The sequence below is a fragment of the Colobus angolensis genome, unplaced genomic scaffold (genome assembly GCF_000951035.1).
Source record: "Colobus angolensis palliatus isolate OR3802 unplaced genomic scaffold, Cang.pa_1.0 Scaffold465, whole genome shotgun sequence".
In the NCBI taxonomy this organism is placed as follows: Eukaryota; Metazoa; Chordata; class Mammalia; order Primates; family Cercopithecidae; genus Colobus; species Colobus angolensis.
The window spans coordinates 421,102-439,940 of NW_012118099.1; the positions used below are offsets into that span (position 1 = coordinate 421,102).

The 18,839-nt window shown below is 38.0% G+C and overlaps 1 pseudogene across 1 annotated transcript; it reads right to left on the reverse strand.

The window, feature by feature from the left end:
- Window positions 1–12,230: 12,230 nt before the first annotated feature.
- On the reverse strand, window positions 12,231–15,582 carry LOC105523459 (annotated as a pseudogene). Its single transcript, XR_001003610.1, has one exon. The product of XR_001003610.1 is annotated as a bcl-2-associated transcription factor 1 pseudogene (transcript).
- Between the last annotated feature and the right edge of the window lie 3,257 nt (window positions 15,583–18,839).

The window sequence follows — 18,839 nt, forward strand, 5'->3', positions numbered from 1 at the left end:
CCTTCTCACTAATCCTATTCAACATCATACTCCTTCTTAAGAAAATTAGACAAGAAAAAGAAAAAAATCCAGATGAGAAAGGAAGAAGTTAAATTATCTGTTTGCAGATATCATAATCTTATTTATACAAAACATAAAGGATTTAAGAAAAAACTATTATATCTGAAAAACAAGTTCAGCAAGGATATGTAATACAGAATAAATATACAAATATCAGTTGTATTTGTATATACTAATAATGAACAATCTAAAAATTAAGAAAACAACTCCAGGTACAATAACATCATAAAGAAAAAAATGCAATAAAAACTACAAAGCATCACTCAAAAAAGCAAAAGAACACCTAAAGTATTGGAGAGGTATCTGTGTTCATGGACTAGAAAATTAAAATTATTAAGATGGAAATACTCTCCTATTGAGCTACAGATTCAATATAATCCTCATCCAAATTACCACAGCCTTTTTGCAAAAATTTACAAGCTGATCCCAGAATTTGTATGCAGATGCAAGGAACCCAGCATGACTAAAACAGTTTTAACAATAAAAGTATAAAGTTGAAGGACTAACACTGTCCAGTTTCAAAACTTACAACAGAGCTACAGTAATCAGATCAGAGTGGTAATGGAATAGGATGAACATGCTGATAAATAAAATATAATTGACAGTTCAGAAGTAAACCTTTTTTTTTTTTTTGTGGTCAGTTGATTTCAACAAGGTTGTCGAGACAATCAGTAAATATTTTTAATGCACCACCTAGAGTCTGTTTTTCAAGGTTTGGGGACATTCAGTGTGAAGCAGGACATTCACCCTGGAGCTTCTCCATCCTACTTCTGATCCTCAACACACACACTAATGGGAGAACCACATTATTTTCTCGTCCAATTCAATTTCATCAAAAACCCCTAGAATTCAGGACAAAAAGCAAATACTGCTCTTTGCTGTGGGTATCCATTATCAAAAAAGAAGATCCCCTGTGCTGGTGGGTCTTCCTGGGTGACTGTGGCCAATACCTTGGCAGTGATGTAACTTTGAGCCCCTTTCACTCAGCCTTAGCAAGAGCACAGAGTAACCCCTGTTTGTCCTGCTTCCTGTGCTATTTTTTCCTAGGAGTTATTTTTAGCCAGTTATTACTTTTGAATACTGCTATGTCAAAAAAAAGTTACTGCCTTCTGAATAGGGCCCCCCAAATTCTAAGCATCCATAAACCCATCAAACCCTCCACCACCTAATGAAAAAAATCACCAACATAACTGGTTTCTGATATCTTTTGCATTATTGCTTGTGTAATATTTAAATGTTCATGTATATTAACTTTGTCTCCAGACAAAATTGGACTAACTCTTTGGATTAGAGACCATATATTATACTCATAGCCACAACCACAATGGCACCTAGCACAGCAATATAATACTATTTCATAACTATTCTTTAGGCATGAGCCAATTAATTAATATTCCCCATTGGTTTTATTTAGTAGTTGTCTCCATATCTCCCACATCCTGAATATTCACTTTTTCCCCTGTGTATGACCTGAGACAGATAAGAGGATAAAGAGGTGGGATCTACAGAAGACTCTGGGTCTTATACATGTGACTGCAAAAATACTCACAGTACTACCTTTTATATCCTCATCCCCTCTCTAAAACATGGGCCTCTATGGGGGGTCATTGTACTCTGGTTGAGTAGCCAGTTAAACATTTACTTAAGGAAGCTATGAATAAGCCTCAAGATTAGAGAGATAGATAGTACACTCTGCCCAAATGGATCTTCGGGTCAATTTACATATTAGATAAATATTTCACTTTTTTAAAGAAAAATTTTAAAAGTTTATTGCGCATACAAAATAACAATTCATGAACCAGGAGAATTCAACCCAAGGTGGTAAGAAGCTCCACTCACAGCAATTACGACATAGTTTATAAAACATAAAGGAGGAAGTATTTGACCTTTTCTGTGGCTGGCTGTTTTTATTATTTTGTTAAGGCAACCAGAACTCTTGAAGCTGATTGTCCATAGCTGACGGTTTAATTTCACTGATCCATGCTGAAAAGGACATAAAGCTTGTGTTTATGACTTTGTGTTTTGTTTATGCTTAGAGCTAGTGTTTCCAGGAAATCAGGATGATGTAAGTTTTGGCTATGTGGTTACAGGTGTTTGGTTTTGGGGTATAGCTACACTGTGGTCTCCATTTTTGTTTTTTATGAACAATATATAGAGTGTTAAAAATTAAAACTTGGAAAATTTTAAAAGATTAATTTGTTTTACAATAATAACAAACATATTCGATTAACATAAATAGCATATTTTAAGAAAAATAACTATATTTTTCCAAACAAAAAATATCTGAGAAGAGCAGCATTGTTTTATGTTTCATAACTGTCTTTAGAGTCTAGCTTAATAGATAGTGGCCGGATTCTCATATCTGTTTCTGCATTCAATCTAGTTTTTTTTTATTTCTAACTTTTAAGTTCAGGGGTACATGTACGTGCAGGATATGCAGGTTTGTTACATAGGTAAACTTGTGCCATGGTGGTTTGCTGCACAGATCATCCCATCACCTAGGTATTAAGTCCAGAATTTATTAGCTATTCTTCCAATGCTCTTCCTTCTGTTGCCCACATACTGTCTGACAGGCCCCAGTGTGTGTTGTTCCCCTCCACGTGTCCATGTATTCTCATCATTTAGCTCCCACTTATCAGCGAGAACATTTGGTGTTTGGTTTTCTGTTCCTGTGATAGTTTTCTGAGGATAATGACCTCCAGCTCCATCCATGTCCCTGCAAAGGCCATGATCTCATTTCTTTTTTATGGCTACATTGTATTCCATGGTGTATATCCACATTCACTTTGTTCAGTCTATCAGTGATAAGTATTTAGGTTGATTCCATGTCTTTGTTATTGTGAATAGTGTTGCAATGAACATACGCATGCATGTATCTTTATAATAGAACAATTTATATTCCTTTGATTATCTACCCAGTAATAGGATTGCTGGGTAGAATAGTATTTCTGCCTCTAGGTCTCAGAGCAATCTCCACACTGTCTTCCACAATGGTTGAACTAATTTACACTACCACCAACAGTATAAAAGCATTCCCTTTTCTCCACAACCTGGCCAGCATCTATTGTTTTTTGTCTTTTTAATAACAGCCATTCTGACTGCTATGAGATGGTATCTCACTGGGGTTTTCATTTACATTTTTCTAATGATCAGTGATGTTGAGCTTTCTTTCATGTAATTGTTGGCCGCATGTATGTCTTCTTTTAAGAAGTGTCTGTTCATGTCCTTTGCCAACTTTTTAATGGGGTTGGTTTTTCCATGTGATAAATTTAAATTCCTTATAAATGCTGAATATTAGACCTTTGTCAGATGGATAGACTACGAAAATTTTCTTCCATTCTGTAGGTTGTCTGTTTACTCTGATGATAGTTTCTTTTGCTGTGTGGAAGCTCTTTTGCTTAATTGAATCCCATTTTTCAATTTTTGCTTTTGTCGCAATTACTTTTGGCATTTTTGTCATAAAATCTTTGCCATGTCTACTCTTTGAGTGGCATTGCCTAGGTTTTCTTCTAGGATTTTCATAGGTTTGCATTTTACATTTAAATCTTTAGCATATCTTGAGTTGATTTTTGTATAAGGTGTAAGGAAGTGGTCGGCTTCAATTTTCTGCATATGGATAGTCAGTTCTTTCAGCACTATTTATTAAATAGGGAATCTTTTCCCATTGCTTGTTTTTGTCAGATTTGTTGAAGATCAAATGGTTGCACATGTGTGGTCTTATTTCTGAGTTCTCTATTCTGTTCTGTTGGTCTATGTGTCTGTTCTTATACCAGTACCATGCTGTTTTGGTTACTGTAGCCCTGTAGTATAGTCTGAGGTCAGGTAGCATGATGCCTCCAGCTGAGTTAACCAAACCACAGAGATGGCAGCCTGCCCCTCCCTGCAGAGGCTTCATCCCAGAGAGAGATCAGAGCTCTGCTGAAAATGTGTAGGGCTGACTGGAGGTCCCCAGCTGGGAGGTCTCACCCAGTGAGAAGAAATGGATCGGGATCCCACTTAAAGAAGCAGTCTCACCATATCTTGCAAAGCAGCTGTGCTGTGCTGAAGGGATCTTTCCTTGTCCAGACAGTTTGGACTTTCCAAAGTCCACAGGCTGGAAAGACCGAGTTGACCAAACAGCAGAGATGTGGCCCGCCCCTTCTCCCAGGGGCTTCATCCTGTCTCAGGCAGACTCCACTCTCTTGATGGTGGCTGGCTGGAATTCCAAGCCAGTAAGTCTTATCTTGAGAGGTGCCAGTGGAAGTGGGCTGCAGAATGATGCTGCTTGACTCCCTGATTCAGCCCCCTTCCAAAGGGTATGTGCAGATTTCCTACCTTGCCTCAGTTGCAGACATGTTGGAGATCCCAGGGCCAGAATATGTAAAGCTCCTGGGTCTCTGTGCATGCCTGAGCAGCTGTTCTGCCACGACTCCACACAGCTCTGTGTGTTGGACCCAAGGCCCTGGCGGCATGGGCTTATGAGGGGATCTCCTGATCCATGGATTACAAAGATCCATGGGAGAAGTGTGGTTTCCCAGGGTCGCACCATTAGTCACCGCTTCCCTTGGCTGGGGATGGGGGTTTCCTTGGCTCCATATCACTCCTGGGTGGGTCATTGCCCCACTCTGCTTTGCTTCGTTTTCCATGGGTTGTCTTGTTTCCCTGAGCAGTTCCAATGTAAGTACTTGGATATTTCAGTTGAAGGTGCTGTATTCACTTGCCCCATTCATTCCTCTCTGTGAGTGCCTCAGACTGCAGCTGCTTTCTAATCGGCCATCTTGGCCCCATTCTCAACATTTCACTTTTAAATCTCCAACTCCTGCCCAAGAACCATTGTTTTCAAACTATTCAAAGAAGAAATCTCATATCTGATTTTCCCCTTGCTTTTCTACTCCCCTGATCACCCACCCCACTTACAGCTACTTAAAATTACCATCTAAACTGTCCATAATTAGTGTACAGGACTCCACTGAAAACCTCTAAACTTCAGAATAGTTATCCATACAATTTCTGAAAAAATGCCTTCCTTTAGGGAGATTAGTCATCTATTATTATTTTAAAATAAATTGTCATATAAGAGAAAAAATATTTTTAAACTGTAAGACATAAAAGGTCAAGCTTCTGACAAATGACACATTGTCCAACAGAAACACATAGTTTTGACACTTGGGTAATGTGTGCATCTGATTCAGGAATATTTAATACAGGAAGTACAAACACAGGAAAGTTATCGTATTCACATTGCCTCAAGAGGCTGACCTTAAAAGTGTTTCATGATAATGAAATCTTAATGAAATGAAATGCCTCTGAAATTTTGCCTTTTTATTCTCTACTGAAACTGAAGGGCACTAATCTGTTCTCTCAAACAAATTAAGGTAAGTGAACACTGCCACTTCCCCATTGTTAAGTCTACCCATCTTCATCCTATGCCATTATTAGCTGCAGTGTCCTTGGTCCTGTGGAACAACATCTAAAGAATTTGGACTTTTGCTTACGTTCTTAGTTATTTCAGTTTGAGCAAAGTCAGAAGTGACTTGAAAACCTGAGCCATGTGTGAATTATAAGGTAAAGCAACCTGCTTATAATGGGTCAGAGGAGGAACCTAGACCTCCTCAGGTCTGTGTGCTGCTGTGTGGGCTTGCTTTTCCCTTGCAGCTCCAAGAGGTGTTGCACAAATTCCTTGAAAAAATCATGTTACACTACACTTGCCATTAAGAAACTGATGACAAGTTTAGAATTTTGAGCTTCTCAGGAAAAATGCTTTGTAAGTAAATGTAAATATTCCAGACTCTGGAGAGGAATATGCATTACAAAGTATAATTTAAAAAAAAAAAGTATTCTGAAATATGCATCAGTCTTCCATGAGCTGGTTTAGCCTGATCTTCACGGGGTGCTCACATAAAGTTCATTGTACTTAAAAGGCCAAGGAGCCTGGAAGAGGAAAATTCTCCAAAGTAAGGCCACACCACTTTGGCACTGCTCTTGGTCACCTGCTGGCAGGCTTCCACAGAAGTGATGGCACTCCTGCTCTGCCTGCTTCTCCCCATTTGAAATTTCCACAAAGACTAAATGGAACAACAAGCTCCCACAGGATCTAATTCCAACATTGTGTCTTGTGAGGGCTCTCTTCCTTGCTCGTGGACAACTGTCTTCTCATTGTGTCTTCACATGATAGAATAGGTGAGGAACCTCTCTCTCATCTAGAATAGGTGAGGCGTCTTTTACAAGGGCACTAATTCCATTCATGAGAACTCCACTCTTGTGACCTAAACACCCATCAAAGGCCCCACCACCTACTGCTATCATACTGGAGGTCAGGATTGCAACATACAAATTCTGAGGGGACACTCACATTCAGTATAGCAACAAACAAGTGCTAAGTAGGCGAAGAAGTATGGAGAAAAGCATATCGGACAGAGGAACAACAAATGCAACAGCCTTATGATGGGCATTCTGCTTGACCATGCAAAGCAGAGTTAGAGAGTGAGGTAGGATAAACAAAGATTAGGTATGTAGGGGTTTTGTGGATCCTAGGGAAGATGTAGGACTGTGTCTAAGAGCAAGAAGCAGCTTCCAAAAGGTTTTAAACAGAATCTATTTATGTATTTATTTATTTAGCATTTTTTAAAGTTTTGTCTTCCAACAGTAGAGAGAATGAAATGGAAGAATGGCTGGAGAGATTGGGGAAAACAATTAGTAGATAGTTGTCCAGGAAAGAGATGATGGAGGTTTGAACTAGAGCAGTAGCAGAAGAGATAGACAAAACTGGACAATAAAAATAAGAGTCCAATTACAAAATTTCTTCCAAACAGAGAAACGGGTCACTAGTCTCAGAGAAGGATCCCTGGCAGACAAATATTTTGCCTTGCTCAAGCACAATAAAGAGAAAAAACTTACCAAAGAAATATGTTCTTGTTTAGAGGCCACTTGTCTTTCTCGGAAAGTCTAGCTAGAACTGTCCTAAGCTTCAGCCACTCCTCTTTGTAAAACATTCTTCTCAATACTGAAGTAGCCTTAAAGAACTGGTATTCTTGGTTTTGAAGAAAATAGAAATTGTAACCATGAACCAATTTCAGAATAAAAATTTTAAGTAATTATTTGTTATTGCTGTTTAATTTTTAGTAAACCTGTTTCTAGTTGGTGATTTTTCATTTCAGTTTCTTCATTTTTGCAGTTTTCTTCCTTTCTTTCAGGTCATATGAGGTAGCTTCTGAAAACTTTGATTTTCCTGGAATTAAAAAAGTCATCTTTCTATTTCTGTGGTCTTTCTAATTTTCCTGGTATTTCCAGAGGTGTTCTGGAAATATTCTGTGGAATATTTTTACATGTCTGAGTGATTCCGCCTAAAATAACAACCCAAGGGTTCTAAAAGTCTTTGTACCAGTGGTTGTCATAGAACTTGTCTAATTATCATTCTAATTTCCAGCAGGTAGTGGTGGAAACACAGACACTCACATGATAGAATAGGTGAGGAACCTCTCTCTCATCTAGAATAGGTGAGGCGTCTTTTACAAGGGCACTAATTCCGTTCATGAGAACTCCACTCTTGTGACCTAAACACCCATGAAAGGCCCCACCACCTACTGCTATCATACTGGAGGTCAGGATTATGGAAAGTATAAATATTGGTTTGTAATAAAACAGCTTAATTTCAACTCATAAGGAAGAGAAGAAATGTTCTTACCAGCGACAGGCTTTGCAAGGCTAGCAATCTCACAATGACATACTTAATATTGTCATTCTGTAGATCAGTGTTAATTCCTTTCCTTTATCAACAAATTATACTTTCAATTTTATCCTATTGTATCTCCTGGGAATGGAAAACAAACTCATTGTCAAACACATGTCTCTTAAGGGCTGTTCATTTCACTATACAAAGTTCCAGTAGAAGCTCTGAAATTTATTATTTTAAGGTCTAAAATAAATTTTTGGCTAGGAGATATCCTGCTCAGATTGTCTTTTCCTTCTTCTTTTTCTGTGAGGGAAGGGGAACATAATATCTTTCTTTCAATTACAAAATTACATTTAGGAATTAGTCAGTGGTCATGTTTTCTGTCATGCAGAGCAAGCCCATCTATAGAAGTAAAGAGTGAATGGACAGAGGAAAAGAGCCATGAGGGCATTGTAGAGCCTGGGACTAGCAGTTCTCAAGACCCATCTGTACTTCTGCCCTTTTTAAGACTGTATTATTCTCTTCCTTTTATTTCACCAAGATATCATAGTATCTCTCCAATCACTTTCCTTACTAATTAAGGTTAATTCAAATTTTCTATATGTTACTTGTAAGCAAAGGAAACCTCAGTAGAAGACAAAACTAATCAAACAAATGCATTCTGGTCTCATCCACTTGGTCGTATTTAAGAAAAGGTAAACATAATGATTTAGATAGGTGTTGTAGCATGCTAGCTCAGAATGTTAGCATGGTTGCCTCCTGTGCATTTTGCTCCCTCTTAACATTCAGTGCTATCCAAGAGCTGGTTTTCCTCCTCTTGACTATAACAAAGCAGATGGAAAGTCAAATCCAAAAGGAAGATTCTGATTTCTAGGCTTGTAGGACCAACTTTCCCATCTCGTAGACTAGAGGAGTTGGGGGAGGGTAGCACAAAAGTAGAGTATCTCCTAGAGCAAAGAGATATGGAAGAATAAAACCTGCGGTCTTTGAGGAGGGAAGAAGGAATACCAACATACAACCACAAATACCAATAAGCAGAGGGGAAGGAAAAGCAATTACCAAATGGATTGAAGAACTGGCACAACCTATGTCATCAACCTAAAGAAAACCTAGGGTTCAATAGTCTTGGGAACTTCCTAGCCCCTAAACAGGAGGAGGGGCATCTGGACACCTTGTATGAGGATGGAGGCATGCAGGAGAGCATCTTGCCCCTGACCAGTAGGGAAGAGAATAGAACCAACTGGACATATCTCTATATTGGGACATCAACTGACACACAGCTCCTGTTACAGAGGACAGTCAGTGCCCAATGCAAAAAGAACCCAAGATTTCAACCACTTATTTGTGAAACTAAAATCTTGCACAAGAGAGAACTTAGAGTTTACCCTTGAAAAACTACAACTTCCCAGAAAGAGAGATAGAAACAATTAAGAGCTGTTTTCAAAACAGAAACCTATCAATTAATAGTTGGTTTCTGCTTTTTACGTTTCTGTTTTCCTGATTATCTTCACTACCCACTGCCCTGGAAGAGTTAACTATAATATCAATTATTCAGGCATTGACAGTCTAATTTCCTTCCTTCATCCTACCTTTCTTGGGATTTCCCAAGGCCTCTTACCTACTTGTCATGTTAAATTAACACAAACAGAGTTTTGTGAGATCATTCAAAGCATGGCTTCCTCTTCATACCACCAAGGGCAATGAAACTACATGGAATGTCCCCATGTGACAAATTTGTACTTTGCTGTGACTTATATAATTTGTATACACAGTAAACAGGAGCTATCACAGCAAAGGTCAACCTTGCTGATACTACTGAAAGGTCTGTGTCTCAGCATCTTAATTTATTAGTGGCAAGTTCCTTGGAGCTGTAGATTTTATGCTGGACAACTCCTCCTTCTTTTCCAAAAAAAGACATCTGAACTCTTTTGTTTACCTCTCTTTTCTTGCCAAATATTTTTCTCTACCACCTTTCTTTTTAACTTAGATCCCTGGAGCCTATCACCCAAGATCAGCAGCCTAAAGACCATTAGTCTCTGTCCTGAGGTATTTGGGTGGTGGCCAGAAGAGTGTCAAGAATGGTTTAGGTGAGCTGATTCTATGTATGGGAAAGTAATAGGAAAGACGGTAGCATGTTGTTAGAGCAGGTAGTCAGACAGACATGAACAGGGCAGGAGAGGGACCACCACAACCAGGAATGTCAGACAACCATCAGGGGATGGTCAAGAGGTTGTTAAACTGTCTCTCTAAAATAATAATTGGTTGCAGCCAGTGTCAGGGAAAGGAAGTCTTCCAAAAAAATAAAATAGAAAACCGAAGCTTGTAATCAGTAGCTTCCAGTTAAGATCTCAGGAGTTTGGTGAGCAGGCTCAATAATGAGCACTAAGAGGCAAAATTGCAGAGTTTAACTGGTCTATAACCCTCTAGGAACACGTGACTGGTAAGGGAAAAACACCTCAAATGAGCAAAAGCACAACTTCAGTAAACACACTCTGCATGTGGCCCCACCCCAGTGCTGCCAGGCCACTGTGCATATGGACAGCCTGCCCAAAGGAAAAGTCAAGGGAGGAGAGACACAAATCCAAGAACCATGCCAGTGTATAAAACCCCAAGTCACGTGTCAAACAGGGAACTTGGATTTCTTTTCTTTTTTCTTTTTTCTTTTTTATTATACTTTAAGTTCTAGGGTACATGTGCACAACATGCAGGTTTATTACATATGTATACATGTGCCATGTTGGTGTGCTGCACCCATTAACTCGTCATTTACATTAGGTATATCTCCTAATGCTATTCCTCCCTCCTCCCTCATCCCCACAATAGGCCCCGGTGTGTGATGTTCCCCTTCCTGTGTCAAAGTGACCTCATTGTTCAATTCCTACCTATGAGTGAGAATATGTGGTGTCTGGTTTTCTGTTCTTGCAATAGTTTGCTGAGAATGATGGTTTCCAGCTACATCCATGTCCCTACAAAGGACATGAACTCATCCTTTTTTATGGCTGCCTAGTATTCCATGGTGTATATGTGCCACATTTTCTTAATCCAGTCTGTCACTGATGGACATTTGGGTTGATTCCAAGTCTTTGCTATTGTGAATAGTGCTGCAATAAACATACATGTGCATGTGTCTTTATAGCAGCGTGATTTATAATCCTTTGGGTATATACCCAGTAATGGGACGGCTGGGTCAAATGGTATTTCTAGTTCTAGATCCTTGAGGAATCACCACACTGTCTTCCACAATGGTTGAACTAGGAACTTGGATTTCTAAAGTTGCCTGCTTGGCCCTTTTCCAAGTGTACTTTACTTCCTTTCATTTCTGCTCTAAAAATTTTTTTTGATGTCTAACCAAGTAACTGTTATGTATTTATTTGTATGCAATAAAAGGGTCATGAAAATTCTGTGTTGGGGATCACATCCAGGTTGCTTTCACACATAAAGAAGTATTATTTTGAACAGGAGAATATTATGTCCTGATTAATGCAATACATACTTTCTTTGGCAGGTATTTCCTCTGCTTTAATAGACAATTTCAGAAAGACATGCATGTGAAGGAGGGAAAAATCACACAATACTAAGGATCTGAGGGTCATAAACATCACATATGTTGAGTTTGCTTTTAGTTTTGTTTCCAACAGCTCTTAAACCAATGTCCCTGGCTGTAATCTAGGTGCTAGATGCATTGCAAATCCTCGAAAGTGTTTAGGTTGAAAGAGCAATACACTTAAGATCTTCAAAAGTTCACATTAACAGAATAAGCATTAGCTCCTTTTAACACACATAACTAAATTAAAAAATAAATGTGTCTACTTTTATATATGCCCATAAAGCAGACAGAGTTAACATTGAAATTTACTATTTTAGATTTTCACTACTTTAAGAGCTATCAATATAGACACAAAAGATAGTTCACATTTGAAAAATTATCTACCTGAAGAATAGAATCCTTAAGAGGAAAAAGAACAAGTCATTTTACAAACTGCATCTGAAATAGGGGAGAGAAAAAAAAAAAAACAAAACTTAGATCAATGCGGCAACAAGCTTCCTGCCAAAACTTTTATTGGTGACATTTGAAAAACAATTTTCTTAAAATACTATTAATGCACAGTATGTTGTGTTTCTCTATTTTTACTAATAGTTACACTACAAACTAATGTTCAGCTCAAATAAATATGTAAGATATGAAACTTATTCTGCAGGATAAACCTCCTCTATACCAGTCCCAGGATTACAGTTTTTCTTCTGTTTAAAACTAGGATGTTCAGTAGAAATGCGGTTTCTATTTGCAGTATTATTACAAACCAGTTTCCTCTCACAAATAGCTAATATCTAAGACCATGACTCAAACTATCAAATAGGAATAGAAAGAGAACACTCAGTTTTGAATGCAAATAGAAAAAGCTCCTAAGAATCTTCTTTATAGGCCACTGCTTGCTTTCAGTAAAAATAACATTTTCTTAAAACTTTTCAATCTAATTTTTAATAGCGTGTACTTTTTAGCTATTGACAAAGCTTTTTTATTCCTCCTTAATCATTTGCTCAAGTGTTAAACTAGCTTAGTTTACCAAAGTAACAACTTTTTGTCTGTGGTATACTTCAAAAATTAGTCGGCCTACAATGTAGTGTCTTCAAATTAAACAGATGTATACAGTTAAAATAATTAGTGTAGTCTCTATAAACAATTTCTGTTCTGGGATTTATATGTAGAGCTAATGTTTACTTCAGAATAAAACATTGACAAACAGGGAAGGCAGAGAATCAGAACTTTCACAGAGCTGTGCTTGACCATATCTTATAGACAAAGCAGAATTATAATGCATGTAACAAAAATGTTAAAAGTTTTTTTTTAAGTTGATAGTTACAAATATGGTACGTAACAATTTTCTACTTTATTTCAGTACAATTTTCAACATACAGTCTACTATTTCTCAAGATATTTGAAGACTTAAAACAAAATTTCTATAGACTACTTGCAAACAGTAAAATTTAAGTAAAATGCTTACATTCTTATTCAAAAACAAAAATCAGGTAAAAAAAAAATGGTTGGTGCAAGTACTGCTCTGTTGTAATCTTACTTCATATCTGTTATTCCTTTTCTTCCTTGCACCTGTCCTTCTTTTCTTCATTATTTTCCACAGTCTCTTCTTTATCGCCAACAATCCCATCCCTTTGGTATCTGTCATGAGTCCATTTAGGACGGCTACCTGATTTTTTGAAGTTAAAGCGCCCTCTGCCACATTGAAAAGTACCACGACCTTTTCTTCTTTTGGCCCAATAATCTACACCATCATCTCTGTCATCATGCAAGAAGTACTTTTTGCTCTTTGGGGTATATTCTGGATCCCATTCCTCTTCCTTCAGTCTCTTTTGAATGGTAGTATTTGAGTTGTTTGGACCAGTATTTGTGCCAGCAAAAACTCCTCTGGCTCTTCCTCTGCCTCTAATTCGAAAAAAAGGTTCTTCATGGTCAGCTAATTCCGCCAAAACCTGAGAATTCTTCCATTTCATGGTGAGTTTTACATTTTTCTTCTCCTTCCTTCTTACTCTCCTTTTCTTCTCTAGAACTGGGAGAAGAAGGCGATGCTGAAGAGGATGAAGATCGAGAATGATCTTGCTCTCTACTTTTATGTTTACTCTCATCTTTGTAAGATTTGTATTCCTTGTAATCTTTTGGAGTTTTTTCCTGCTTTCTTGATCCACTGGATTCCCTGGAGCCCTTGGAATCTCCCTGTTCTTTACTTCTTTCTTTTCTATGGTGATCAATGTCATGCCAAAAGTCAACAGAGTCACACCTTAATTTTTTATCTCCCTTTTGATTTTTTTCTTTAAAAACTCTCTCTTCCCCTGCTAAATGGGTATGCTTCTTCAGGGTACTTGGTGAGATGTCAATTCTTCTGTGTATTTCAGGGCTCTTTTGCCGAGTACTAAGTTCTTCAGTGGCTTCTGATGCGAAGTGAACCGCTCATTTAGAGTCATTGCAGCTATCTTGAAGTATTGCTCTTCAACATGATGAACCAAGGACACAATGTGTTGAATAAATGACTCTGAAGTGCTGTTGCTGGCCTGTGGCAACTTAATGGGGTCAAAGATGGATCAGAATTCTTGCTCCTTCTTGACAGAATGGACAAGTGTACTAGCAAGCAGCCTGTCTTTAGTCAAGGAAGCAGGTCTGTTAGAATCATCAAGAGGAACGCATGCCATTTTGAGTCTGAATTCAGGATGATGACAAGCACTCGCTATCATTTTGATCCTAAGTGGGTTTTCCTCTCTGAAAGCAGACTTTTCTCATGCATCCAGATTCTTGTGTAGAGGGGTCTGTAATCAAAGTGGTCTTGGAGCTTTTCAGACTTTACCTGCTCAGGTGACTGAGTTTCTTTCTTTACTGTTATTCTTTCAGAATTTTTGTCTTCTTTGTGCTTATCTTTTGTAGTGGTAGGTCTTTCTGCTACATATCCAGTCTGTTTAAGTTTACAATTTTTTTCTTCTCTAAATGCATCACTTTCTCTATTGCCTTTCAGCGAAACTTTGGACTTGTACTTGAGTCCTTCCTCCTCAGTATTCCAGTGAGATGCAGTAGCAAAACTTTTACCCTAATCTGTGAGTACTGACTTCCTGAACTGTCTGTAATCCTCTGTCTGTTCTATGTCATCCCCTTCTGAATCATTAAACTTTTGTTTTCCAGACTCTTCATCAGTGAAGTAATCTAGAGCTTCCTGATCTTCCCATTCTCCCTCTGCCCTCCTTTTCTCTGATCCTGTCTCTTTTGAAGCCTCTTTATCGCTGGTATTACCCCTATTAAGCAGGAATACTATAGACTCTTCATCTGTGAACCTTTTTAAGAACTTCCCAGTCTTTGAGTTTCCTGATCTCCACCATCAGGATAAAATGAGGAATGGCCCCAGACTCATCTCTTGGAACATTCTGTGGTGCAATTATCTTTGCAGGACTTCTTCGTGAAGGGATGTGATATATTGGACTATTCTGAGAAGGACTATATCGACTATAACCATTTCCAACAGAACCAGAACCAGACCTTTCAGGACTATGCTGAATGGAATGTGAATGCTGAGAAGGAATATTTTTTGCAGAGTGAACTGTACTGAGCATGGGAGGATCAGAGCAAGATGAACTCTGACTAGGTGGTGTAGCAATAGGTGAAGGACTATGGGGTGATCTGGGACTATTATCATAAGCTGAAAGGCCAGGCCAAATATCATCAGATGTGACTGATGACTTATTAAATTCATCGATAAATTCAGGTGGGTCATGTTCAAATGTATCTTTCGGTTCCTCCTGTGATTTACTTTTCAACGGACTCTCTTCTTGGGGTTCCCCTTCAGCTTTTTTGGTTTGTTTTTCCTGAGACTCTTGTCTTGTCTTTTAGAAACAGGAGATTTGCTATATGGAGATGAAGAATGAGAAGAGGATGATCTTGGAGACCTAGAAGATCTATATGACCAGCGAGATCTGCTTCTGGATCTTTGAGAAGAAACAGATCTTCTTTCTGGACTCCTGGAACGTGAACGACCTCATGTAGGACTCCTAGAGTGCCTTCTATTCCAGACAGGTCTATAACCACCTCGATGATATCTACCTCCTCCTCCTTGATAATACCCTATACCCCTTCCTCTGTACCCATAAGATCATCTCATTCCTCTATTATTTCTGTAATTGTGACGATAATCTCTAGAATACATATGATCTCTACTACGAGACCTTGAATATGTTCTGGAACGAGACCTAGAACTGTATCACTTCTTTTTAGAATGAGATCTTGATCTTGGTCAAGAACTAGACTGTGATCCAGACTCTGACCTTGAAGAATGTGATCTAGAATTGGAGCAAACCATTTCTTTTTTCCTTGGGTTTATGCAGGATCAAGAAGTCAAGTGAAGTCTTTGAGATACTGTAAAAATACTTCCTGGAGAGAATGCTCTGAGAATTTAAACTCTAAATTCAAATTCCTGACACGCCAAATCATGCTTCCTGGGATTTATCTCCATTGCAACTTAACAGTGGCCATTTCCTAACTCAAGAACGTGAGGAAAACCATAGAGGTACCTTTGACACACTAGCTCGGCTCCGTCACTTCCTCCTGCTATAAAACTTTTTAATAAACTTTCAATCCTGCTCTAAAACTTGCCTCAATCTCTTCCTCTGCCTATGCCCTTCAGTCAAATTCTTTCCTCCTAGGAGGCAAGAACTAAATTGCTGCAGACCTGTACATATTCACCACTGGTAACAGTGTGACATTATTTTCCTGTGGTTAACAGGAGCATATGGGAAAATACAATGCTCTCCGAGCTAGAAGATATGGGTTCTCTTCCTCAATCTACTACAAACCAGCTGTGGCCTCTAGAAAAATGTGAAATTTCCCTAAGCTTCACAGAATCATATATATATTGAGCTAGAATAATCATCACATTTTGTAATTGAGACCCAGAGGCCTAAAGTGATTTGCTTGAACTCTTACCACTAGACAAAGGGAGAATAAATTCATTCCAAAGCACTTCAAGACTTGGAGGTGAGACAGAGTATGATTCATTTAAAAAACAAATCTCTTGTTATTCTGCCAACAGCCCACTGCCTGAAGTCAGATTGGGTATGAAGGCCAATTCCCTTAGTTATGAAACTTGGATGAATGTTTTGCTGCATGTGATAACAAATAAATAACTTAATTCTCTAAAATACGTTTAAATTTACCTAGGTTAACATTCAAGTAAAATATCCTGAAGACTGTGAGAAGGTTTCAAGTGCCCATGAAAAAACTGAACCACCAATGCACACATCACAGATTTCAAAATGGGAAAATGAATCATCAAAGGGAAGGAGTTCAAGAACAAAGTCTAAGATGATACTGAATTTTGATAGGCAGAAGCAGAAACTCTCAAGAAAACTGGAAATCATTATCATAAAAGTAATAAAAAGAAAGTAACCCCAAAAAAAGCAATCAAAAAGAAAGACAGAATCTACATTTGCTGGGCATTTACCATGTGTCAAGTATCATGTTTTATACTTTCTCATGTTTTCTCATACAATATTCAAAGCAACTTAAGAGGTTCAGATGGTCAACCTCACTTTGTAAATGAAAAACATATATTTAAGAGAGGTGAAGTGACTTGTCTAAGGTCACAGCTAGTATATGGTAGAGCCATTATTCAAATTCAGATTTGTCTGTTTGATGCAAAATACTATGGTTTTGCACTATAACTCTCTTGCATTTAGAGCCAAAAGGGGTAGAACTGGTAGAAACAAAGAAAACACTGGTTTGACTTTTAAAATTTCTTGTTGATATTTCTATTATAGCATACAGCTCCTTTCTTCTTCAAAATATGTTTATATATCTATTCAATCTTTTTTCTTTTTCCCTCTGTCCATCTTCCTAAACATACCTGCATTTCTATATTACTCCTTTATATTTATCCAGAAACTACTCTTTCTTCTTCCTCCTTCTTTACTCATTCAAGATTTAGTAGCTTGAACTTCTTTTTAAGAAAAGAAGATACTATAATCATATTGACAGTTTAGTAACATTATTCTGAATACAATAATCTCAACAGTGACTACAAGTAGAACATTAGATATGGGGATATTTCTTTTGAGGCTCTTCCTGAATGCTATTAAACTCTAAATGTTTGAGTTTCATGCTCACCAAGATAACATCAGTTCTTTTCCTGGCTACCTGAGAGTCAGATATGTCCACAGATCCTTAGCCTGTTTTCCTTGGTTTCTGCCAAGTAAGCTCTTAGACTGCTGTATTCTCCCTACTTTCCTCTTTATGCAATTTCTCTTTCTTAATCCAAATTCCCACTATTGCTCTCACTACTCAATCTTTTAGGAATTCCCATTCCAAGATTAATAAACTCATATCTTCATAATCTTTACTTTGTAATTTCCATAGTGCTTATAATTTACTACAGTTTAGATTTTCCCAGGGAAAATGGCTTCCATGAATTGAATCATTTTCCAATATTCCAAGCACATGAAGACCCTAAGATGGCATCAGGATCCTCATTTTTCTCCACCACCACTTCTCGTCTCTTGTTAAACCTCACCTCCAACCCTTTCTCACTCATTCTCACTTATTATTTATTAAAGCCTTTGGCTTTTCCTTCATCTTCAAATCCTGTCATCACCCTGAGGAAACACATAATTGATTTATCTTAAATCTTTTCTCTTTAGATTTCATCACCTCCTTATACCTAGGGATCTCTTCTTAGCTCTATGTTAGGCACTCACTTCCATGAACATATTCTGGGCCTGGTTGTCAAATGCAGCTACTTCACTACCAAAATAATAAACATAGTACCTTTAGGCTGGGTGTGGTGGCTCATGCCTGTAATCCCAGCACTTTGGGAGGTAGAGGCAGGTGGATCATGAGGTCAGGTGATTGAGACCATCTTGGCTAACATGGTGAAACCCTGTCTCTACTAAAAATACAAAAAGTTAGCCAGGCGAGGTGGCGGGCGCCTGTAGTCCTAACTACTCAGGAGGCTGAGGCAGGAGAATGGTGTGAACCCGGGAGGCAGAGCTTGCAGTGAGCCGAAATCGTGCCACTGTACTCCAGCCTGGGCAACAGAGTGAAACTCCGTCTCAAAAAAAAAAAAGGAAAAATTTTAAATAAATAAACGTAGTACCTTTAAAACAACACTTACCTATCCTTCCAACTTGCTTTGTCTTTTACACCCAACACATCATCAAGATCTTTGTTCAAGTCTATCAATTCCTCTCATTTTGTCTATCAATCATTCTTCTCTTCTCTCACTACTGTCCTTAAATTAGGAAAATTATGTTGACCAGACCTAAGGAAAAAATAAAAATATGTAAATCTGAAATGGAATTTTCTTCCCTGGGAGAAAGTATCATGTTTTATACTTTCTCATGTTTTCTCATACAATATTCAAAGCAACTTAAGAGGTTCAGATGGTCAACCTCACTTTGTAAATGAAAAACATATATTTTTTTCATTTACAAACAAGTTAACGACAACTCCTTCGATTTCTCTGGCACCAAAGCCACGGGTCCTGAAATCTATTTCATGCCTTCCCTCCTGCACAAAAAGAGAATTGTGTGATAAATTCTATGCTTTCTTATCTTTCCAAGGAACCACCACCTATAATTACCAATT